We start from the raw sequence: 21,089 nt of genomic DNA, 5'->3' as shown, positions 1-21,089 counted from the left end.
CATCCAGAAAATCACATGCTACCTATGTATGCAAAAGAATATCCTACATGATGAAAATATGGTAAGTACCACAAAATTAACATTTAGGTAGGGCTAGTAAATATTGAATGAATGATAAATAAATGAGTATTATAAATTTTCCCATAAGCTTCAAAACTCCCAAGAAATCCAACTCTTCTTAAAAATGTTCCCATTTTGAAAATTTGGAATGTATGTTCAGCTATATGAAAGTAATTTGCTCATTCTTACAAATAGCTAAGAAGAAAACATTTTTGGTTAATCATCTCAAAATGCGGGGGTTCCCGCTCCAATTTTCTTGCAATTATTTCCATTGCTATTCTTCAGAAACTTTAAGAACTCACAGAGTTTGCAGTAAATTACATATGTTGTCTTCTCATTTCTCTTCATAGGGAAAGTTAATCCTGCTTTTTCTGTCTAAAACAAGTTTTAGTATTTAAACAAAAGGGTCACATAATAGATTATGAATATGTTTAATAAATATTTCAGCATGGCTTACTGTTATCATAACTTCCTAAAGGATTACTTTAATCTCTACATCAAAACCCAAAAGATTATAAGCAAAGCCTCAAGAATTTTATCTTAGATAATAAAATAGATAAAAAGGGAAATTTCAGAAAGAGAAAATCAATAAAAATACCTAGGGCATGGGATATAAGTCTATGCTTAAATGAATATTAAAAATGACAAAATTTCCAATTCTCTGAGTACAGAATTATAAGGAACTTGGAAACACTTGGGTAATACCCATCTAAATATTTGCTAATTTATTAATTACCTTAAATTACCAGAACAATATATTTGAAATCACCTTTCAAAAACCTTGCATGTCTCTGGAGCTGCAGGGTGCCTCTGGAAGGTTTCCTTATTGCATGAAAGCACCTTCATTTACTAGCATGCAATATTTGACTGATTATAAATTAAACTATGGTGTTCTGGGAATATGCACACATCAGGGACTTTGTAAGTAATCACCTAATTTCAAACACCACCGTGGCTGTATATGCTGTGATGAATAGCGTGGCAAATTTTGAGAAAAGCAAAAAACATGTCATCTGATTGTTCAATATGAGATTTCTATCTGAATTGACCCACTCCTCAGTGTCACAAATTTAAATGTAAGATTTCATTTAAACAACAACAACAAAAAAAAATAGAAATTAGCTATATCCATCTCCAAATACTTGCAAAGTTGCCATGGGGAAGTTGGGTGAGTCTCAATCTGTGATCACAGAAAGATATACTGAGACTAGAGGGAGAAAGTCTGAGCAGGTAGATTTCAGCTCAAGTTAAGGAAAGACTTGAATTAGACCAACTGGAAATGAAGTATTTCATCTTATGAGGTGGGTGCTCCTGGTTACTGATGTGTCCTTCCACTTACTGGGGATGTTATAAAAGAATCTGAATTAAATTTTGGAAACAGGTCATCCAGGCACCAGCTCTCTGCCTATAATTGTCCTTCCACCTCTTGAGACTCTGATCTATGACCAAGCTCTATTCACTACTCATCCAGCCTTATATTTTTAGATTAACTCAACATAAATTGACATATTTACATTCACAAAACCACATTGTAAAAAGCAGCCTCTTGGTGACAATTTATAATCAATTTCCACATGTAAATAAATATCCTTGGAGGTGGTATCTTTGATGAACCAGAAACTGCTAGCTGCAATTACTAGGGCCCATATAGGGCAGAGATAATGAGACAAAATGCCAAAGGCAGATAAAGAAATATAGAGATATACTATTATTCTAGTAGCAAGTTCCCAAATCTCTTCCTATTCCCCATCTTTCTTGATAAATTTTTAAGACATCTGATAGCACCAATATTCACTCCCCCATCAATGTTCCAGAGGAAGACTTGCTGACGTCACTGATGCCCAAAGAAAGACATTTTGGTGTAGCTGAATGATGGGATATTTTGGTGTAGCTGTTCTGACAGTGCCATACAGATTGACGTGAGTCAGAATGTAAAAGCTTTGTTTTAAAAAATTACAAATATTTGCAACAATATTCCCAACCATCAACTTTTGAGAGAACTTCACTTCACCCCTCACTCTAACTTGTTCTCAATCCCCACTTCATCTCTCACACATTCCTGAGTATCTAGCATCTCATGCAGAGATGGAATAAAACATGGAGTGGGGTTCTGGGGTTGGATGAAGCTCAAGAATGGAGTCAGAGATAGAATGTGGGTTGCAGTGGGGATGGGGTGAAGAATAGAATGGAGTAAAGATGTCTAAGACACACATTACTTTTTAATTTGTAAAAACATACATGTACATTTAAAGGTCACTTTTACAATCTATGTCTGTATCCACCCCCAACCTACCCACTAAGGGAAGCAGGGAAATTTCCATGGGCAGAACTTTTTGCTGATGCCTCTGTGAACTCTGTGGTCCCTTTCAGAAAGTGCATCACTAGGAGCACGGCTGGGACATGACATCAATGAGTTTGTATCATCAGGCCAAGCAAGAGCAGTATAAACTAGAGGCAAAGTAGCTCATCCACTCCTTTTCCTGAAAAGGAACGGGTTTTAACACTGTGCTACTGAGCAGATTTGCCACTGATGAGTTTCAACCTTTTGGGAACCATAACACCCCCTTGGTGCTTATTTGATTTCACAAAATTCCTTTTACTCTTCTTAAAAGAACTCTGTGATTGGAGGAAAGCTCACATTCCCAGGAGACCGCGCGCCGGCGGGGCGCTTCACGCAGAAGTCGGCGGTGTTGGGGTCCAACCTACCCCGGGAGCCCGAAGTTGGCTGCCGCGCCACCAGAGCTCGCGCTCCTGCAGATCAAGTATCCAGACAGGTGCGCGCGGCGACAAGATTGAAGCCATGGCCATTCTTTTTGCTGCTGTTGCCAGGGGAACCACTATCCTTGCCAAACATGCTTGTTTGTGGAGGAAACTTCCTGGAGGTGACAGAGCAGATTCTGGCTAAGATACCTTCTGAAAATAACAAACTAACGTACTCACATGGCAATTATTTGTTTCATTACATCTGCCAAGACAGGATTGTATATCTTTGTATCACTGACGATGATTTTGAGCGTTCTCGAGCATTTAATTTTTTGAATGAGATAAAGAAGAAGTTCCAGACTACATATGGTTCAAGAGCACAGACAGCACTTCCATATGCCATGAATAGCGAGTTCTCAAGTGTCTTGGCTGCTCAGCTGAAGCATCACTCCGAGAATAAGGGCCTGGACAAAGTGATGGAAACTCAAGCCCAAGTGGATGAACTGAAAGGAATCATGGTCAGAAATATAGTCTGTTACCTTCAAAACGACCAGCAGAAATCTTGCCCGAGCCATGTGTATGAAGAATCTCAAGCTTACTATCATCATCATTGTCGTATCGATTGTGTTCATCTATATCATTGTGTCACCTCTCTGTGGTGGATTTACATGGCCAAGCTGTGTGAAGAAATAAGAAAGGAAAAGTTATCATTAACCAAGGATATGAGAGAATAAGGAGTTAAAAGTGATCCATGTGACTCAAGCCTTTCATTACTGACAGATGTTGTCTGTCGGTCTCTTCAACCCTCTTCTCAATTTTGTAAAAGAATCTTGTTCTATGCTTCCAGATTTATCTTTGTCCTATCAACCAATTTATCCCAGTGCACTTCAGATTGAACCATTCATTGCAGCAGTAGCCTTTAAAAGGTGTTTGTTTCTTTGGTTTAACTAGCGTCTACTTAGAGAAACATTTTTGGTTTTAATTGCACAAAGCTGTCACCAAGGTGGAAATTACCAGTTTTATGAGCTATATACTAAAACTAAGGAGGGACTTGGTATGTGAACACAAAAGTATTCAAGAGACAATTAGTATTGCTTATATCTCATCCTAATGTGTTTTGTTATGAAGAGTTTTAGGTGCTTCAAAACAATGTAAGTGGAGAGTAGTTGTTATTTTGAGAATTGTAATCAAGTTGTTGGTGCTGCTTGTTTTTAGGAGCCCAGACAGATTAAGTTTTATTAAGTTTTATATAAACATTTTATTTCAGTCAGATGGGGAGCATTTTGCTAGCCCATTAGAAGCACACACAATTATCCCTGTTCTCTGAATATTCACTTTCAGGAATCAAGTTGAGTGTGCTGATCATTCACAATACAATGAATTGCTTGATATCCTGTTTCCACATTGCAGCTGACTTGAGAAGATGATGGTTTAAATATTGTTGAAGGTTGTTTTCTTTTATATTCCTTTTTCTTCTTTGGATATTTAGGGCAATTGTATTGTTAATAGCATAGGTAGTGGAGGGGGTTGGGAGGTAAATTGCTCTGGCTCACCAAAGAAAAAGAAGAGAACCACATTGGATGTGCTAGCATTTTAGTTGTATGAAGAGAGGTATTGTGGGAAATTTTTTCCATTCTGGGAAAAGCCCAAACTGAATAGAGTCAACAGTCAAATCCAAGGTTTGGGTTTGACTGCTGTTGAATAATAGTTTGAGCATCCTTTGTGGGCTAAAAAATTCTCTAATCTACCTACTTTTGAAGAATTCTTTTGTGAAACTTGAAAAAGCATAGACAGTATGACGTATAGAAACAATATAAAATAGTTTAACGTTCATTTAAGTGCAGTGTAAGAAAACTGGACTGTAATCATACTGCTTAGGCTACTCAGCCAACTGTTATCTAGTATGTATTTTTAGTGTGTATCTGAGAGGAAGATATCTGCTACCCTAGATCTAATTGCGTTTATTTATCAGTAAGTGCTTTTAAATGGAAATTATATTATATTTGACTATTTTCCAAACAAAAGAACAAATTAGTCTATAGAACCTAGTCACCTGCTTACACTAGTCATGTGCCTTGAAGACATGCAGATCACATAATCTGGCTCATAGTTCCTGTTCTTCTGTCTAAACCTCTTGATTACTGCTACCTGATTCATTTATTTTAAAGATATCTCATGCCCACTCTTTCACAGTTGATCATGCATAGCACAAACATTTTTCCAGTCCTTCTTTATCAACACAAATGCCTTTTAATTGCATCAGCATTTTGAAACTATTGGAAAATTACATTTGTTCTAGTAAGACATTTGGAAATCATTAATCAAAATAAAAAGGCTTAAAGCTTATTTCCTTTTCCTATACACACCTGAATAAAATGAATTTGCATGTTTTAGGGATCAATTACTTAGCTGTTCCTTGGTCTATTTATGTATAAGAATGTTTTTTAAAGCACATGTCTTGTTTTAAATAATGAGCAAACTGAAGAAATTAATAAAACTTACGAGTAATAAAAAAAAAAAAAAGAACTCTGTGTGAGAGGAGCAAGATGGTGGCATAGAGAGGTGTGGGATTTAGTTAGTCCCCTGGAGCAACTAATAAATAACCAGGAACAACTAGTAAATAATCTGGAACAACTGCTGGGGGAAATCCGTGACTGTCCACACATTGTACACCAACCTGGATTGGGTGGAATGGATGAGATTGCAGCATAAAATCTGTTAAGGATAAACTGCAGACCCGTGCTGGGAGCCCTCTCCCCCCATGGCAGGCTGAGCTGCAGGACATCACTGTGGGAGAAAACAGCATTCTTGGAGCAAGCGAATATAGCTCAGCCCAGCTCCAACTGGGGTTTTAATTAACAAAAGTGGACTGCTGAATACAAGCTACAAACACAAAACCCTAACAAGCAGCAAAGTACCCTGAGGTCACTCCCAGCAGGGAAGAGGTGGGGCTGACAGAAAAAAAAATTTTTTAAAAAAGGAAAAATACGGAGGCTTTTAGAGACTGACCTTGGAGAGGTGGAGGACACCAGGGCCCCAGGAGAGGGAACCCAGAGGACTGGGTGCTCTATTTGACTAAAGGGTGAAACCTGGGGGCCATGGACTGGCTCTGAAAGGGGGTTTTCTTTCTCTCTCTCAACCTGAGTGGCCATTTTGAATTTGCAGCACTCTGACCCAGACAGGGGTGGAGTTAAAGAGTTAGAGAGACAAAAGAGCTATTCAAATGCAGACAATAACTCCCTAGGGGGTGTATCTTCACTAAGAGGAATGAGGTGGGGCCCACCTCTAGGGCCAGCCCACCCTTCAGAACTCAGACCCCAGGGCCTGGGGGAAAACAGTCAAAACAGAAACAAACTAAGCTAAGAATTAAAGGGGCCACACCTCCTTACACCAGTCGGGAGAAACAGGCTGATAGGCACCACCTGCTGGGCAGGTTAGGAAAAGCACAGAGGCTAGAGGCCTCACAGGAAAGTTTGTCAATCTTCTAAGACACATCGTAAGGGAAACCTGACTCTGAATATAGCCACACTCTGAGACCTGAACCCAGTCTGGTCTGGGAAAATCTGATTGGAGTAACGAAGGAAACCAGATGCCTAGACAACAGAAAACTACAAATTACATTAGGAAAAATGAAGATATGGCCCAGTGAAAGGAACAAACTTACACCTCAATTCAGATAGACTTGAGATATTGCTTCACTTTAATGAAGCAATCAATTAAAGATTTTCAAAGAAATATGCTAAATCATATCAAAAACCAAGTCAACAAGTTCAGGGAAGATACGGCAAAAGAGATGAAGGATATAAATAAAATACTGGGCAAACATAAGGTAGAAATTTAAAGTTGAAAAAAAACTACTGGCAGAGTCTAAGGAAATGAAAGGCACAACACAAGAGATGAAAACACACTGGAGACATAAAACAGCAGAGTTCTAAGAGGCAGAAGAAAACACCCAGGAACTAGAGAACAAGATATCTGAAATCCCACACACAAAAGAACAGATAGGGAAAAGAATGGAAAAATATGAGCAATGGCTCAGGGATTTGAATGACAACATGAAGCACATGAATGTATGTGCCATGGGTATCCCAGAAGGAGAAGAGGAGGGAAAAGGGGCAGAAGCAATAATAAAGGAAATAATCAATGAAAATTTCCCAACTCTTATGAAAGTCATAAAATTACATATCCAAGAAGTGCAGCATACCCCAAACAGAATAGATCTGAATAAACCTATGCCAAGACACTTAATAATCAGATTATCAAATGTCAAAGACAAAGAGAGAATCCTGAAAGCAACAAGAGAAAAGCAATCCATCACATACAAAGGAAGCTTGATAAGACTATGTGCAGATTTCTCAGCAGAAACCATGGAAGCAAGAAGAAATGATGTGATATATTTAAGACACTTGATGTGATATATTTAAGACACTGAAAGAGAAAAACCACCAACCAAGAATCATATATCTGGCAAAACTGTCCTCCAAATATAAAGGAGAGTTTAAAATATTACCTGACAGACAATGAGAGAGTTTGTGAATAAGATATTTGCTTCATAGGAAATACTGAAGGGAGCACTACAGACAGATAGGAAAAGATAGGCATGAGAGGTGTGAAACACAAGTTTGGGAGATGGTAGCACAACAATGTAAGTACAGTGAACAAAGATGACTGCAGTATGGTTGAAAAAGGAATTAGGAGCATGTGGGACACCGGAAGGAAAGAAGAAAGATAAAGACTGGAACTGTATAACTCAATGAAACCTAGAGTGCTCAACAATTGTGATAAAATGTAGAAATATGTTTTTACATGAGGGAGAACAAATGAATGTCAGCCTTGCAAGGTGTTAAAAATGTGGTGATATTGGGGAAAAATACAGTCAATGCAAACTAAAGACAATAGTTAACAGAAAAAAAAAGAACTGTGCTATACGATATTAAATGAATGAAAAGTAAATGGGATATGAGAGTCTTGAGAATTTTGTACCCTGCTTTGAGATATGAGGAGGGATTTCAAATTGCTAACTTAAAATTGTCAGTCACAGTAGTTGAAACTGCCAGTCTAGAAAGAATTATTATTCTTTGTCTTATTTACCACACAATTAATATAGGCTAGAGGGGAAGAGAAGTGAGCAGGAAATATGAAGGAATGAGAGAATTGAGAAAACATATCCAGTTGTTGTAGGGTTAGTCCAAGTTTGGAGCAGTCAGTAGTCCAATAAACTGTCTAAAGAAGTCTGGTCAATTTGAGCCTGCTTTCTGCAGAGATCATCTTCCAAGGAGGTCTAAGCTTTGAATAGAGGGAGTGGATGATGAAGGAATGAAGCAAGACACAAGACACAAATTCAGACTAACTTTCATAAGTTTCCAAATTATTTCAAAATTATAGAGCATTCACACCTGAAATCAAAGAACAGACAGCATTTATGGAAAATCAGCTTACTTGGCATAATATCATTCTTCAAGGTAATAATCATTAAATAAAATAGTAATGCATTTTAATTATATATTCATAAAACTTACTGCTAGCATAATTAACAACCTAATGCTTCTTAGATACAGCATCTGAGTCCAATCATCAAACTTTTGAATTGTCCACACTCATGGATTTTGAAAGATATAAGCAGATGTAGTCAAAGTTCTGCCCTTGGGAGCTGTTGTTGATACTGAAACCACTAAATGTGTGGGAAACTATGTTCTTTTGAATATTAAGGTATATTTGTATCTAGTGGCACGAGACATAAATATGGCATGAATAGCTGGTCTAAGCTTTTCTAGCACTAATGGTTATCACAAATAATTACTGTCCTATGCTCTTCCACATTGATTATAGCTTTTGATCATTTACATCTCATTTCTTTAGTCCTATGCAGTTTTTCTCTCCTTGTTTTAGTCACTTTTCTTTCTTTATTGATGTTTTGCTTCAGTATGATTGACTTCTATTTTTGTCTCATCATGTATTTGATATTCTTCTAATGTTTCATTAGCATTTCTTCTACAGATTCTTAGAAGTTCTCCAGATTTAGCCATTTTACAGTTCTTAAAACTTTAAATCTTTGATTATGTAAGTAAATATTGAAAACACCTAAAATTCTTTTAGTAGAAAATGTTCACAAACACATTTAATTCTTATACACATGTTTAGATATCAGATTAAACTCAAAATTTGAGAAATCTTGTTTTAGTTTCCTAGGCTGCTCAAGCAAACACCATGAAACATGTCAGGTTAAACAATGGGAATTTATTTGCTCATGGTTTTGAGGTTAAAGGAAAGTCCAAATCAAGGTGTCATGGCAAGGCACATGGCAGAATCTCCAAGTCTCTCCCTTCTCTTCTGGATTCCATTGATGCTTAGCTTCTTGCTTCCTGTGGCTTTCTCTCTCTCTGTGTGAATTCCATTCCACTTATAAAGGACTTCAGTAACAGGATTAAGACCCATCCTGATCGAGGTGGGCCACTCCTTTAACTGAACTAACCTCATCAAAAATTCCTACTTACAATACCCACAGGAATGCAGATTAGGAATACAAACATGTTTTTTTTCTGGGGTACATGACTCAATCTACCACACAGGGCAACTTGGAAAGTACCAAGTTGTGCGGCCTGGTCCAACTCTTGGAGCTCCTCCTAAACACAGTGATAAATTCTGTTGGTAGCACAACTAAACTTAGACACCTCTGATGGGTAGGATTGAGGCACTGACTATTCTTCTTATCTTCATCCAGAATTGGCTCAGAATCTGACCCCAACTGAGCCTCCAGTGGAAAGTATCAGAAACTACAGAAGACAAGGAATGGGGGAAGCAGATGCTGGTACAAAGCAACATAATCACACCCAGAGAAAGATTTGGTGATATGCAATTCTAAAATTTGCTTCTCAGTAATGAAGCACTGATCAACTCATTCATGAGATCCTGGAAAATGTGATTATAAGACTTCCCTGGCTCTTCCCAATGGCACTTCCTCTGTTACCTCTTCTCTCTGGAGTTCCATGGGCAAGAGTCAGCACTTGGGCTGAAATATTGCCTTAGTACCTTTAATCCTAATGTTTTATTAATATAGTGCATCCCACTAGTCTGCAATAAGATTTGTTTTCTACATTAGTTCATTTCATGGGTGTAATCATTTCATAAAATTATGAATCAAGACCTTTGAAATATTAATAGTGTAAAACTCTGTGTGTATTCATGGAAGTTATATATAAGGGACTGTCAGATCCCAACCCCAATTATGTGTACTTACTGAAAACACATTCACAAATGAGTAGAACTCAAGATCATACATTCTATTAATTTTAATGCTCCCAAGATGTGTGAGAATTTTTAAAGAAAATGGCTCATTTGCTTGGATCTTTAGCTCTGAAGTTGTTTTAAATTAGAGAGATTGGTTGTCCTGAAAAGTTGAAGTTGATGTAGAGTTTTCCTTCCACTTCTGATAATTCTTTCCAGTGATTAAAGAGGTTTTTTATTCATTTAAATAAAATTTCTCTCCATAACTTTTAATATTTTTAATAGACTATGTATGCTTTGCCTAACATTCATCATTTCAAAATGATGTATAAACTATAGGAGATCGAATTTCGTTTGTGTTCTAATTTCTCTATCCGCTGCTGTGCTATTTCTCCAATCTCAAATCTAAAATATTACGTGACAATACATATTTAAGAGGGTGAATTCCATAGCAATTCCAATTAACAGAATTCACCATAACTAAAGTAAAAATATTATAATAAATATGCTTTAAAATCCTTTTCACCAAATCTGAGACTACTAAACATAAATAAATGCCCCTAAAATTTAAATAAAATATTTTAAATAAATGTAAGCCTATTTTTATATGATAGAATGCAAATCTGTAAAAATTTACCACCCAGAGAAAGTGTAAGCTAAAAATGTGATTTGATTTAGAAACAATTAGAGAAATTTCATAATCTCTACTACTTAATTTCCCACTCATAAGTTAAATTCAGATAAATGTGACTCTGTAAATATATACATATTTTATGTGAACAAGATTGTGATATGGTGTAGCACAACATTTTGCTGGTCTTTTACTGTTTACTCATTGTGATGGCTATATTCAGGTGTCAACTTGGCTAGGTTATGGTGTCCAGTTGTTTGGTCAAGCAAGCAGTGGCCTGATTGTTACTGTGTGAATATTTTGTGGATTTAAATCATTGGTCAGTTGGCTGATTACATATACAATCAAAACAGCAATGAGAAAAGTCTCATCCAATCATCTGAAGGCCTTAAAGGAAGAACCAATGATCGCATCAGTCAGAAAGAACTTCTGTCTCTACTTCAGCCAGCCAATTCAGAGTTCCCAACTTGCAGCCTGCTCTATGGAATTCAGACTTGCCAATCCCAATGGTTGCATGAACCAATTCCTATAATAAATCTCATATTATATATATATATACACACATATTTTTTGGTTCTGTTTCCCTGGAGAACCTTGACTAATGTACTCATATGGTAATTTATTCATTATATGGGTATATAAATATATATGCCCATGTGTGTGTGCGTGTGTGTATAATCAAGCATTTCCAATGTGCCAAGCACTCTAATAGGCCCTGAAAAGCAAAATAAACATGTTTTACATTTCTAAGCTGTACTGTCCAATTCAATGGTAACAACTGCCTACTTGTGGCTATTGGGTACTTGAAATGTGGCTAGTCTGCATTGAGATGTGCTGTGAATGTAACAAATACACCAGATTTTCAAGAATTGGTATGAAAAAAAGAATATAAAATATCTCAGTAATAATTTGTGTCTGACTGCAAGTTTAGACAGTAATGTTTTGGATATATTGAGTAAAACAAAATACATTCTTAATATTGCCTGTTTCTTCATTTTAATGTGACTATTAGAAAATTTAAAGTTACATAGTGTGCCAGTTTGAATACATTGTGTCCCCCAAACACCATTATCTTTGATGTAATCTTGTGTGGGCAGACGTTATCAGTGTTGATTAGATTGTAATTCTTTAGTGTTTCTGGGGAGATGCGCCCCACCCAACTGTGGGTAATGACTCTAATTGGATAATTTCCATGGAGTGTTGGCCCACCCATTGGGTGGGCCTTGATCAGTGGAGCCATATAAATGAGCTGATGGGCAGAGGGAACTCAGTGCAGCTGTGAGTGACGTTCTGAAGAGGAGCTACAGCCAAGAGGGACATTTTGAAGAAAACACAGGAGCTGCAGATGAGAGACAGTTTGAAAACAGCCATTGAAAGCAGACTCTTGCTCTGGAGAAGCTGAGAGAGGACAATTATCCCAAGTGAAACTAAAGGTGACATTTTTGGGGAACTGCAGCCTAGAGAGGAATGTTCTGGGAGAAAGCCATTTTGAAACCAGAACTTTGGAGCAGACGCCAGCCACGTGCCTCTCCAGCTAACAGAGGTTTTCCGGACACCATTGGCCATCCTCCAGAGAAGGTACCTGAATGCTGATGTGTTACCTTGGACACTTTATGGCCTTAAGACTGTAACTGTCTTAGTCCAAACTAAGGCATCAACAAGAGGATACCTTCACTGAGGAAAGACCAATGGTGTCCAGAACACCTCTGTTAGCTGGGAAGGCATGTGGCTGGTATCGGCTGGTCCTTTGCCCCTGGGTTCTGGTTTCAAAGTGGCTCTCTCCAAAATGTCTCGGGGCTTCTGCCTCTCTTATCTTCTCTCTCTCAGCTCCTGTGCATCTTTGCTTGTTCTCCCAGGGCCATTCTCTCTAAGCATCTGTGAGTCCTCTCTTAGCTTCTCTGGGGCAAACTCTGGCTTCATCTCTTACCTTAGCATCTCCAAGTATCTTTCTCTCTGCATCTCCAAATGTCTGGGTCTGTGTCTTAGCTTCTTCCAGAGGCAAACTCTGAATTACATATCTCAGCTTCTCTGCAAAATGTCTCTCTCAGCTTCTCTGAACTCCTTCACTCCATGAGCTCTCTTAAAAGAGTCCAGTAAACTAATCAATGTCCATGGAAATAATTTAATCAAAGGTTTCACCCATAGTTGGGAGGGTCACATCCCCATGGAAACATTCAATTAAAAGGTTATACCCCACAAGATTGGATTAAAAGATCATGGCTCTTCTGGGGTCTATAACAGCTTGAAACTGGCACACTCAGTATGGCATTCTGAATTTTCATGAATTTATATATCTATATAGATGTAATATATGTATGCCTATAATATATGCACATTATACCTATATACAATATGTATGTATACATATATACACACATGTACATTTATACTCACACACATATGTGTGAATATATATGTATATGTATATTCCAAAAAGAAACATACAAGTGATTAAATGATACTTAACTGAGCTAATGTTGACTCACGGAAGTACTCAGGCTTGAGCAAATCACCGATGAGTTTTAAGACAAGACTTTAAGCAGGAAAAGACTCTTCTCACCAAGGGTGTGTTCAACCCCATCTTTAATGGTCACAGAATAAAGAGGACATAACCACCCAAGCATGCTGATCCTGCAGAGAGAAGGCAGTATGCAAGAAATACTAATACAGACTTAGGGTGCTTACAGAAGGACATGGAACTACAGTGATTCAAAGAGCAATCTGCAGAGCATACCTGGGGGAAGCAATGCTTTACATATGCATTAATTGGTAAACTTTCAGGACATACTTGTCATACTCTGAATAAGTGCATGAATGGAGGCCAGTATTGAGCAATAAATGTCTGGAGGTGAGAAATAGGCATCACAATGTAGACCAGACCAATAGGAAAAAGGAAAAAATTAAGACGAGTATCCATACTGCAACAAAATCATTTTTGTTAAGGATTATCAATAGTTACCTTGGCAAAGGAAGTAGTCAGCAATATCAGAACCTACTTGTATACCCAATAGTATATATTTATCAACCAGAAAGTGGATTCGAATATTTTCAATAAACAAATTACTGTTAAAGGGAAATGTCTAAACTGTGTGGATGGATCCTGAGGTTTTTCTCAGTGGGTATGTGATCTATTAGACATGGAAATATGTCAATATACATACTAGGCCAAACCCAAGGGAAGAGAAAAGAACCAATAGTTGTGTTTCCAAATCCTTGCAACATAAATGATAGTTGAGATATTAAAAAAAAAAAAAAGACCAAAAAAAAAAAAAAAAAAAAAAAACCCACAAGAGATCAACAAAATGTGAAACTACATTACATCATATTTCCCAAGATATTGAAATGTATACACATTTACCTAAGTCATATTTGATCCCTTTACAGGTCAAGATTATACATCTCAACTCTGAGTTACATAAATTATCACTCTCCCTTCATGTCTCTGTATCACTGCTTTCTGATGGTAAGAATCATCCAGAGAATAGGAAACAAAGACACGATTGTTGAAGGACTCTGGATTTAAGAGGCCATAGGGATGCATAAAGATGACACAGAGACACATTTAATTGTACAGTGTAGAATAAGTAGGTGGCCACTTGCCCTGAAATGCTTCATCGAATAGATCCATTTTCAAATAGAGGGAAGACTTGCTGTGACATAAACTAATTGGCAGGCATGTATAAGAGAGAAATAAAACACCTTTAGAAAAGATATGAGAAGACAAAAAGCATGCAGTCAACCTTCTCGAAACAGCCTGAATCAGAGTTAAGCTCCTTTTCCCCAAACTGACTTGAACTTACTAATGTCTTGAATCTGAACACTGGCATTGGAAATTTCAGAAGAGTTTTTAGTACTTGTGCGTAAGGCCAGAAATGGAATAGGAACAAAAACAGCAAGCATGATTTGTCATCTGTTTCCACCTTTTAAAAGAGAAGAACCACTTATCTGAACCCTGAATCACCTCTGATGTTGGAACATCACCTCTCATTTATATTTCTTAAAGCGTTTATATACCCACTCATGGTATGGTGGGAAGAAATGTGTACACGATCTAAGGAGAACTAGTTCTAAATTTTGAAATTGTACTTTTATTAAGGAAAGTTGGAGACATTAAAGTTCATACTTGTTTTTAAAACATTTTAAAAAATGTTACCAAAATAATCATGCCCATGAGAAACTATGACAAAATGCACTTGGGTTTTTTTACTTTAAACTATTTTGCTTGCTTTTTCATTTAAGCATTATTTTTTAGTTTCAGTTTTTATTTTATCAAAGTTATTTTATCTTGAAACATAGTTTAAGACTCCAGTAATAAACTGGGATTTTTGCTCATGAAAAATAAGTTCCCCATCTCCCTCTCCTCTGATTTTCCCCTTCTAAAGGTAACCACTCTCATCTCTTTTAGATAATTATTTTAGAATTTCCCTCCATATCTCTCAATAACATACTTGGATCATTACTTTTTTCCCCACACTGGGAGATGAGGATATAGCATGTTTTCTTCCTCCTGCTTTTACTATACTTGTCTATTTTCTCACCCATAATATAGTTCTATAGTAATTTTGGACAGATCAGTAATCATGGTTGTTGATATTATGGCTACATAAATACCATCCAGAAATGAGCTATGTAGTGAACTATATTCATTTTTCCTTTTCTGCATATTTTTGTTTTTCTAGGAGCTAAGAGTTGTACTGCTTTTTATTCATTTGTTTAGGGGGTATTTCGGTTTGCTAATGCTGCCCTCACGCAAAATACCAGAAATGGATTGGCTTTTACAAAGGGGATTTATTTGGTTACAAAGTTACAGTCTTAAGGCTTATAAACTGTCCAAGGTAAGGCATCAACAATAGGGTACCTTCACTGAAGGATGGCCATTGGAGTCCGGAAAACCAATGTTAGCTCAAAAGACACGTGGCTAGTGTCCACTTGCTCCCAGGTTCCATTTCAAAATGGCATTCTCCAAAATGTTGCTCTTGGGGCATTTTGTCCTCTCTTAGCTGCAGCTCCTCTTAAAATGTCACTCTCAGTTGCTCTGAGGTCCCTCTGTTTATGAGCTCTTTTTATAGGACTCCAGTGAACTAATCAAGACCCACACTGAATGGGCAGAGCCACATTTCCATGGAAACATTCTACCAAGAGGTCATACTCTAATCAAAGGTGTTATAGTTGGGTGGGTCACATCTCCATGGAAACAATCAGAAGGTTCCAACCTAATCAACACTAATATGTCTGCCCCCACAAGACTGCATTAAAGAATACGGCTTTTTCTGGGGGACATAATAAATACAAACCAGTACAGGGATCCACATATTTATCATTAATTCAAGCCCTTACTCTCTGTTAATATTCTAAATCTACTCTCATGACAATTGGATACATCAGGTTTCTACTAGTTTCAGCCTCCTAAAGAAGCCTCTCTTGGATCTTTCTGATTTGCTCCAATACAAACTGGCTTTTATTTCTGCTTGATGCACTGCACTCCTCCTGGGATCCCCCTTCACCATCATCTTGGGGACTCCTTTTGCCTCTCTCCTCTAGTGCATCCTCCATTGCTTGTATCCCTTGTCTTCCTCTTTCTTGGTTTTCTCCCTGATCCTTTTTAGAGTACAGTAGCTTCCTAAGAAATGGTACATGAGAGCTAAACATTTTGGAATCTTGTCTGTTTAGAAATGCCTTTGTTCTACCCTCATATTTGACTGATAGTTTCTCTGCTAAAAAATTTCTAAACATGTTTCTTCAGATTTTCAAAGACATCACCCACAATGCCTTCTTACTTCCAGGGTTAGTAATTCTAACTAGGGTCCTTTTTATTGTACTTGTTTTTTTCTGGACACCCACAGGATCTTTCTTTTGCATAGGGGGTTCTGAAATTTCTGATATGCCCTTGTGTGGCATATCCGGTATGTTGTACACTTGGTGAGCCCTTTCAATCTGGTAACTCACAAATTTATTGGGGGAAATTTTCTTGAATCCTTTTTAATTTCCTCCTAGCTGATTTCTCTCTTATCTCTTCATATGTAAATTTGGAAAAATACAACTTACCTAATGGTTGTTGTGAGTACTAAAGATATATTGATGGCATGCCATTTACATGTGCCCCATAAGCATATATAAGTGTCCCATTCACAAAAAACTTGACAGTAGTAAGAAAGGGAAATATGAATGTACAGTTGTATTTGCTTGAGGATAAATCTAATACATAGTAAATAAATATAGTCTCTTGTCCTGGAAGGGGAGGGAAACCAGGATGGATGGGAGAAGGTAGGAGTACAACTTTCTATTATACCACTTTATATTGTTTTAAAGTAGGCTTCACAATGAATTCAAAATTTCCTCCTCCAAAATCTATGGACCAGAGCTAAATATTTTGTATGATACTCTAGCATTTCTCATGTTTCTGACAATAACCCTCTCTTATAGATTCAGTTCCATATCCATGCCTTTCATTTTCTGTGACATTCTATAATATTTCAGTTATCACCACAATACAAAACATAGTTCTGTCTGTTTGCATCAGACCTTCCAAATTACTAGGAAGAGGCTGCATTGTGTTCTTGTGTCATATCCACGGCCACACCAAATCATAGATACATTAATTTTAGGTAGCCACATAATTTATTACTGGTTCAGATTCTTCCTTTGTTTTCTTATTAATTCTATGGAAAATACATCTGAGGAACTGGATTTCTTTGAGAATACCTAATGACCTAGCCTAGAAACATTCAACAAAAACAATCTTCAAATGCATCATCTAATGTTAATTCCAATCTCTACTAATGCCAATTATTCTACCATGTTGCTGAGTAATTCTAATGTTGAGAATAAAGAATACAGACCAAAAAAACAAGATAATAATGCTGTGATGCATTACAGTAGGAAGGCTAGTAATGTTTTCCCAGTTTATTTGTTTCTCTTGGGTGGATAGAGGATGGAATATAGGTAAAAGTATTTTTAGTTTGTATTCTGTCTTGGTGTTAAATCTTTCTCTCTGCTCAGGGAGAGATAATTACATCTTTGATATGTTCTTTATATTCAAAATTTGACTTATTGCAAGGTTTGCTAATGACAACTTTCATGCAGACCCCAAACTCTTCTGCCTTCTTTTCTCTCTTGGCGGGAAAGTTTCTTTAAAAACATTTGAGGATCTGGTTGAACTGCATAACTCTGCTTATTCTTTTTCAGCTCAGATAATTCAGGAAATGAAAATGTAAGCTATTCATGCCTAAAATGAAGATGTACTATAAATGGAGATCCAGGAAAAGCATTAACCTAGTTAAAATACCTGTCTTTTATTAGGGGAGGAGCAAGGACGAAAAAGAAAATGTTTAAAGTTATTCAATATTTCTGTTTCATTTCCAGAAATACTTACTCCAAAATTTGATGAGCTTGTAATATGCCAAGTTAGAGAAGAAATACAGAGAGACTCAACACTCGTGGTGATTTTTCTACTGGACTTTTGATTCCAGGCATACAGCTTCTTGCCTAACAGCAGGACAAAATGCAGCTTGACCGACATGACAGACTTAAGCTCTAAAGAGCAAGTCCTGAAATTCAGGCTTTTCATTTCCAGTTAAAATTAATTAAAATGGAAGATATAATATGGCATAGAAACTGTTTTCACAGCTATTAAGCATATCAGTCTCCCCTTTTAGGAAAAAGCAATTTCTTTCTTCCAACACACTTGTAAAATCTCCTTTAGGATAGAAAAAGTTTTCATTAACTTTGAATACATGGTGCCTTAAAGGAGACACTAGTTCCTCATTTTTCACCTGTATGCAATGACTTCCAAGTGCACAGTTCTCAGTTCTCATTCATATCTTTGCCTTTGGTCAGAACCGTCTGTACTACCATCTTATCCCATGCCTACTATATTGTTCCCACTTCAAAGCACTGTACATTCTTTTCCTTCTGCCTGGGACACTCTCCCTGGATTGGCACATGCTGGCTTCCATATGGTTCAATTCAAAGAGAGGTTGTCCCTTCATGTACTTTAATCTACCTTATCTTCATACAGCATTTCGAGTATCTGATGTTCTTATCTATGCATTTATTTACATGGTGATTTTCATTTCTTTCCAACTAGAATCTTAGCTCTTCAAGGACAGGTCAGTTGTCTTGTTTACTTCTATTGCCTAGGCTTACCACACTAATAGAGAAATAAGTGATTATGAACTCTTTGGCAACAGGATTATAGTCCTCTATCCCCTGAAATGCTGTGTATTTAGTAGGTAATCAACATTTATTCATTCTCAAAGGATTCTACCCCCCCCCCCTCCAAATGTGACAAATAAAACCTGAATACTTAGAAACATTAGGTCTATAGGTCCAGATTCAAAGAACTGAGAAAGTGAAAAACTCAAAAAAAAACAAAAAAACAAAAAAACAAAAAAACAAAACAAAACAAAAACCTTTGAAAACATGTCACCTTATTTTGCTAATTGCATGCTATGAACCCTGAATGCAAGTCCGTAATAAATTGTGCAGTTGAACCATCAGTCATATTATCCAAGTTTGGATCCATAATTGAATAAGGCCATGGAGTGGGGATAGGATATTTTAACTCCTTCAGAGTACTATGATGATATAGTTTAATAAGGTGACTATTAGCTTACTGCTAATTTAACAGAAAGAAATAATGTATTTTTAACAAGACTCTTGAACCAAACTGTGTCTTCAAAATGGGAGAAAGGGGCTCTTTGTATAGTCAGGAAAAGTGACAAAGAAGAAAATAACTTTTAAAAATACTTACATAAGGACCTGACTAAAAAGGTTAAATTTAGTTTTAGCCATGAAGTCATATTAGGTATATTAGGTATGAAATAACTATTTTGCAGCTGAAAATCAATAATTTCAAGTGGCTAAATTTATTGAATATCTACTAAATACCAGGCACTGTAATGGCAATTGGCATATCATATCATTTAATCCTCCAAAAAAATCTATGAGTATTATCCCTATTTTACAATTGAGGAAACAGAGCCTTAGGGAAATTAATCAATCTGTCCAAGGTCAAAGATTTACTAAGTGCCAGAACAAGGATTCAAACCTGAATCTTTCGATCTCCAAAGCCTATTCTGTTTCCTCCATAGTACCCTACACTCCATAAGCATGTGCTTTTCATTAATTACCAACATGTCTGCCTCAGAATTCTTACTTCCATTGCTGGCTGGATTACTGTGGTTGAATGCTTAAAACTTAGCATTACGATTAATCTCTTTTGTATTACTATTGACAAATAAAATAGAAAAAAGGAAGTGCTTCTTGAGATATATCAGAACAGTAGCCAAACCATTTCTCAGACCAATATTTATTTTCCTATGAGTCCAAGAGAAACCTTTGTTTTCATCTTCAAAACTTTTTCTGCTATTAATTTGGTGAATGCATGGAAAGCAAGTTCACAGCCTAAGTTAAATTGGGAAAAGCAAAATACAATGAGAAATAATGTACTTGGATTCAGATGAATCATTCAGACTTTGAGACTAATGGACAGCAAATTGAGCTCAGACCAGAGAAAATGTAGATAAAATGAGTTTAGAAGCAAATAATAGAATGTGGAAATACATTTTAAATGGAACAACACTTCAGTTTAATAATTAAGAAACTGTTTTAAGAATTAGGGCAGAAAAATGTTCATAGAATTTACTTGTCTATATAACAGTCATAGCAAAACAAACAGATATGGCAAATAAGGCGATGACTATGTTGTTAGAGGTTTATTGGTCAATTTTATAGGTCAGGTTTTTTTTTTTGGTATGGCAATGGGATTTCCAAAAGTCATCCAGTAGGGATTTACCTACCTTCTTATGAGCATTTCCATACATCATCATCAGATTAAGTGCTCTCTAAGAAAAAAGTAAGACAACTCCCAGTCTGAATCTTGACTGTACCTTTATTAGCTTTATGATGTTGGAGGGAAAGCATTCAATTTCTCTGAGCCTCCTGAACAACTAAAATAGAGTTAATAGCAACCACCCACAGACTGTTAACGAGTAAATAAGATGGTATATGTGGAAGGAGTTTGTCATCTGTGTAGCATTATTTAAATGAAAATTAATACTATAAAACAGTAATAATAGGTTATAATAAAATGAAAAGGCAATTCCCTACATGTATTACGATATCACTTATGTAAATTAAAATGTGTTTATAAATGCATGAAGAAATTAGAAAGAAAGATAACTACTGACTTGCATGGATGTCCATGACATTGAGAACAACAAGCTGCATTTGTGCATATGTACTTGAATATATTTGTAGGAAGAAGGAGACAGTTGTGGAATGGGTCACTTCAGATTGGCAGGGAAATGTAATACATATGCACACACACACACAGATACAATTGTGTATCATTTGCTTGTTTAGCTACAAGTCCATATTATATTTGTAATTTGAGAAAGAAAATAAACTTTAAAAATATTAGTAGAAACATTAGTAGTAATAAGTCCTTGAAAATAATATTAAAGTTACC

At 36.5% G+C, this 21,089-nt stretch overlaps 1 pseudogene; it reads left to right on the top strand.

Moving 5' to 3' along the window:
* The first annotated feature begins 2,860 nt into the window (after positions 1-2,860).
* Positions 2,861-3,456, top strand: LOC119528972 (annotated as a pseudogene).
* The last annotated feature ends 17,633 nt before the right edge of the window (positions 3,457-21,089 follow it).

Source organism: Choloepus didactylus, chromosome 1 (assembly GCF_015220235.1).
Source record: "Choloepus didactylus isolate mChoDid1 chromosome 1, mChoDid1.pri, whole genome shotgun sequence".
Classification (NCBI taxonomy): domain Eukaryota; kingdom Metazoa; phylum Chordata; class Mammalia; order Pilosa; family Megalonychidae; genus Choloepus; species Choloepus didactylus.
Note: the sequence above shows the minus strand (reverse complement) of the source record. Positions and strands in the feature narration are given on the sequence as shown.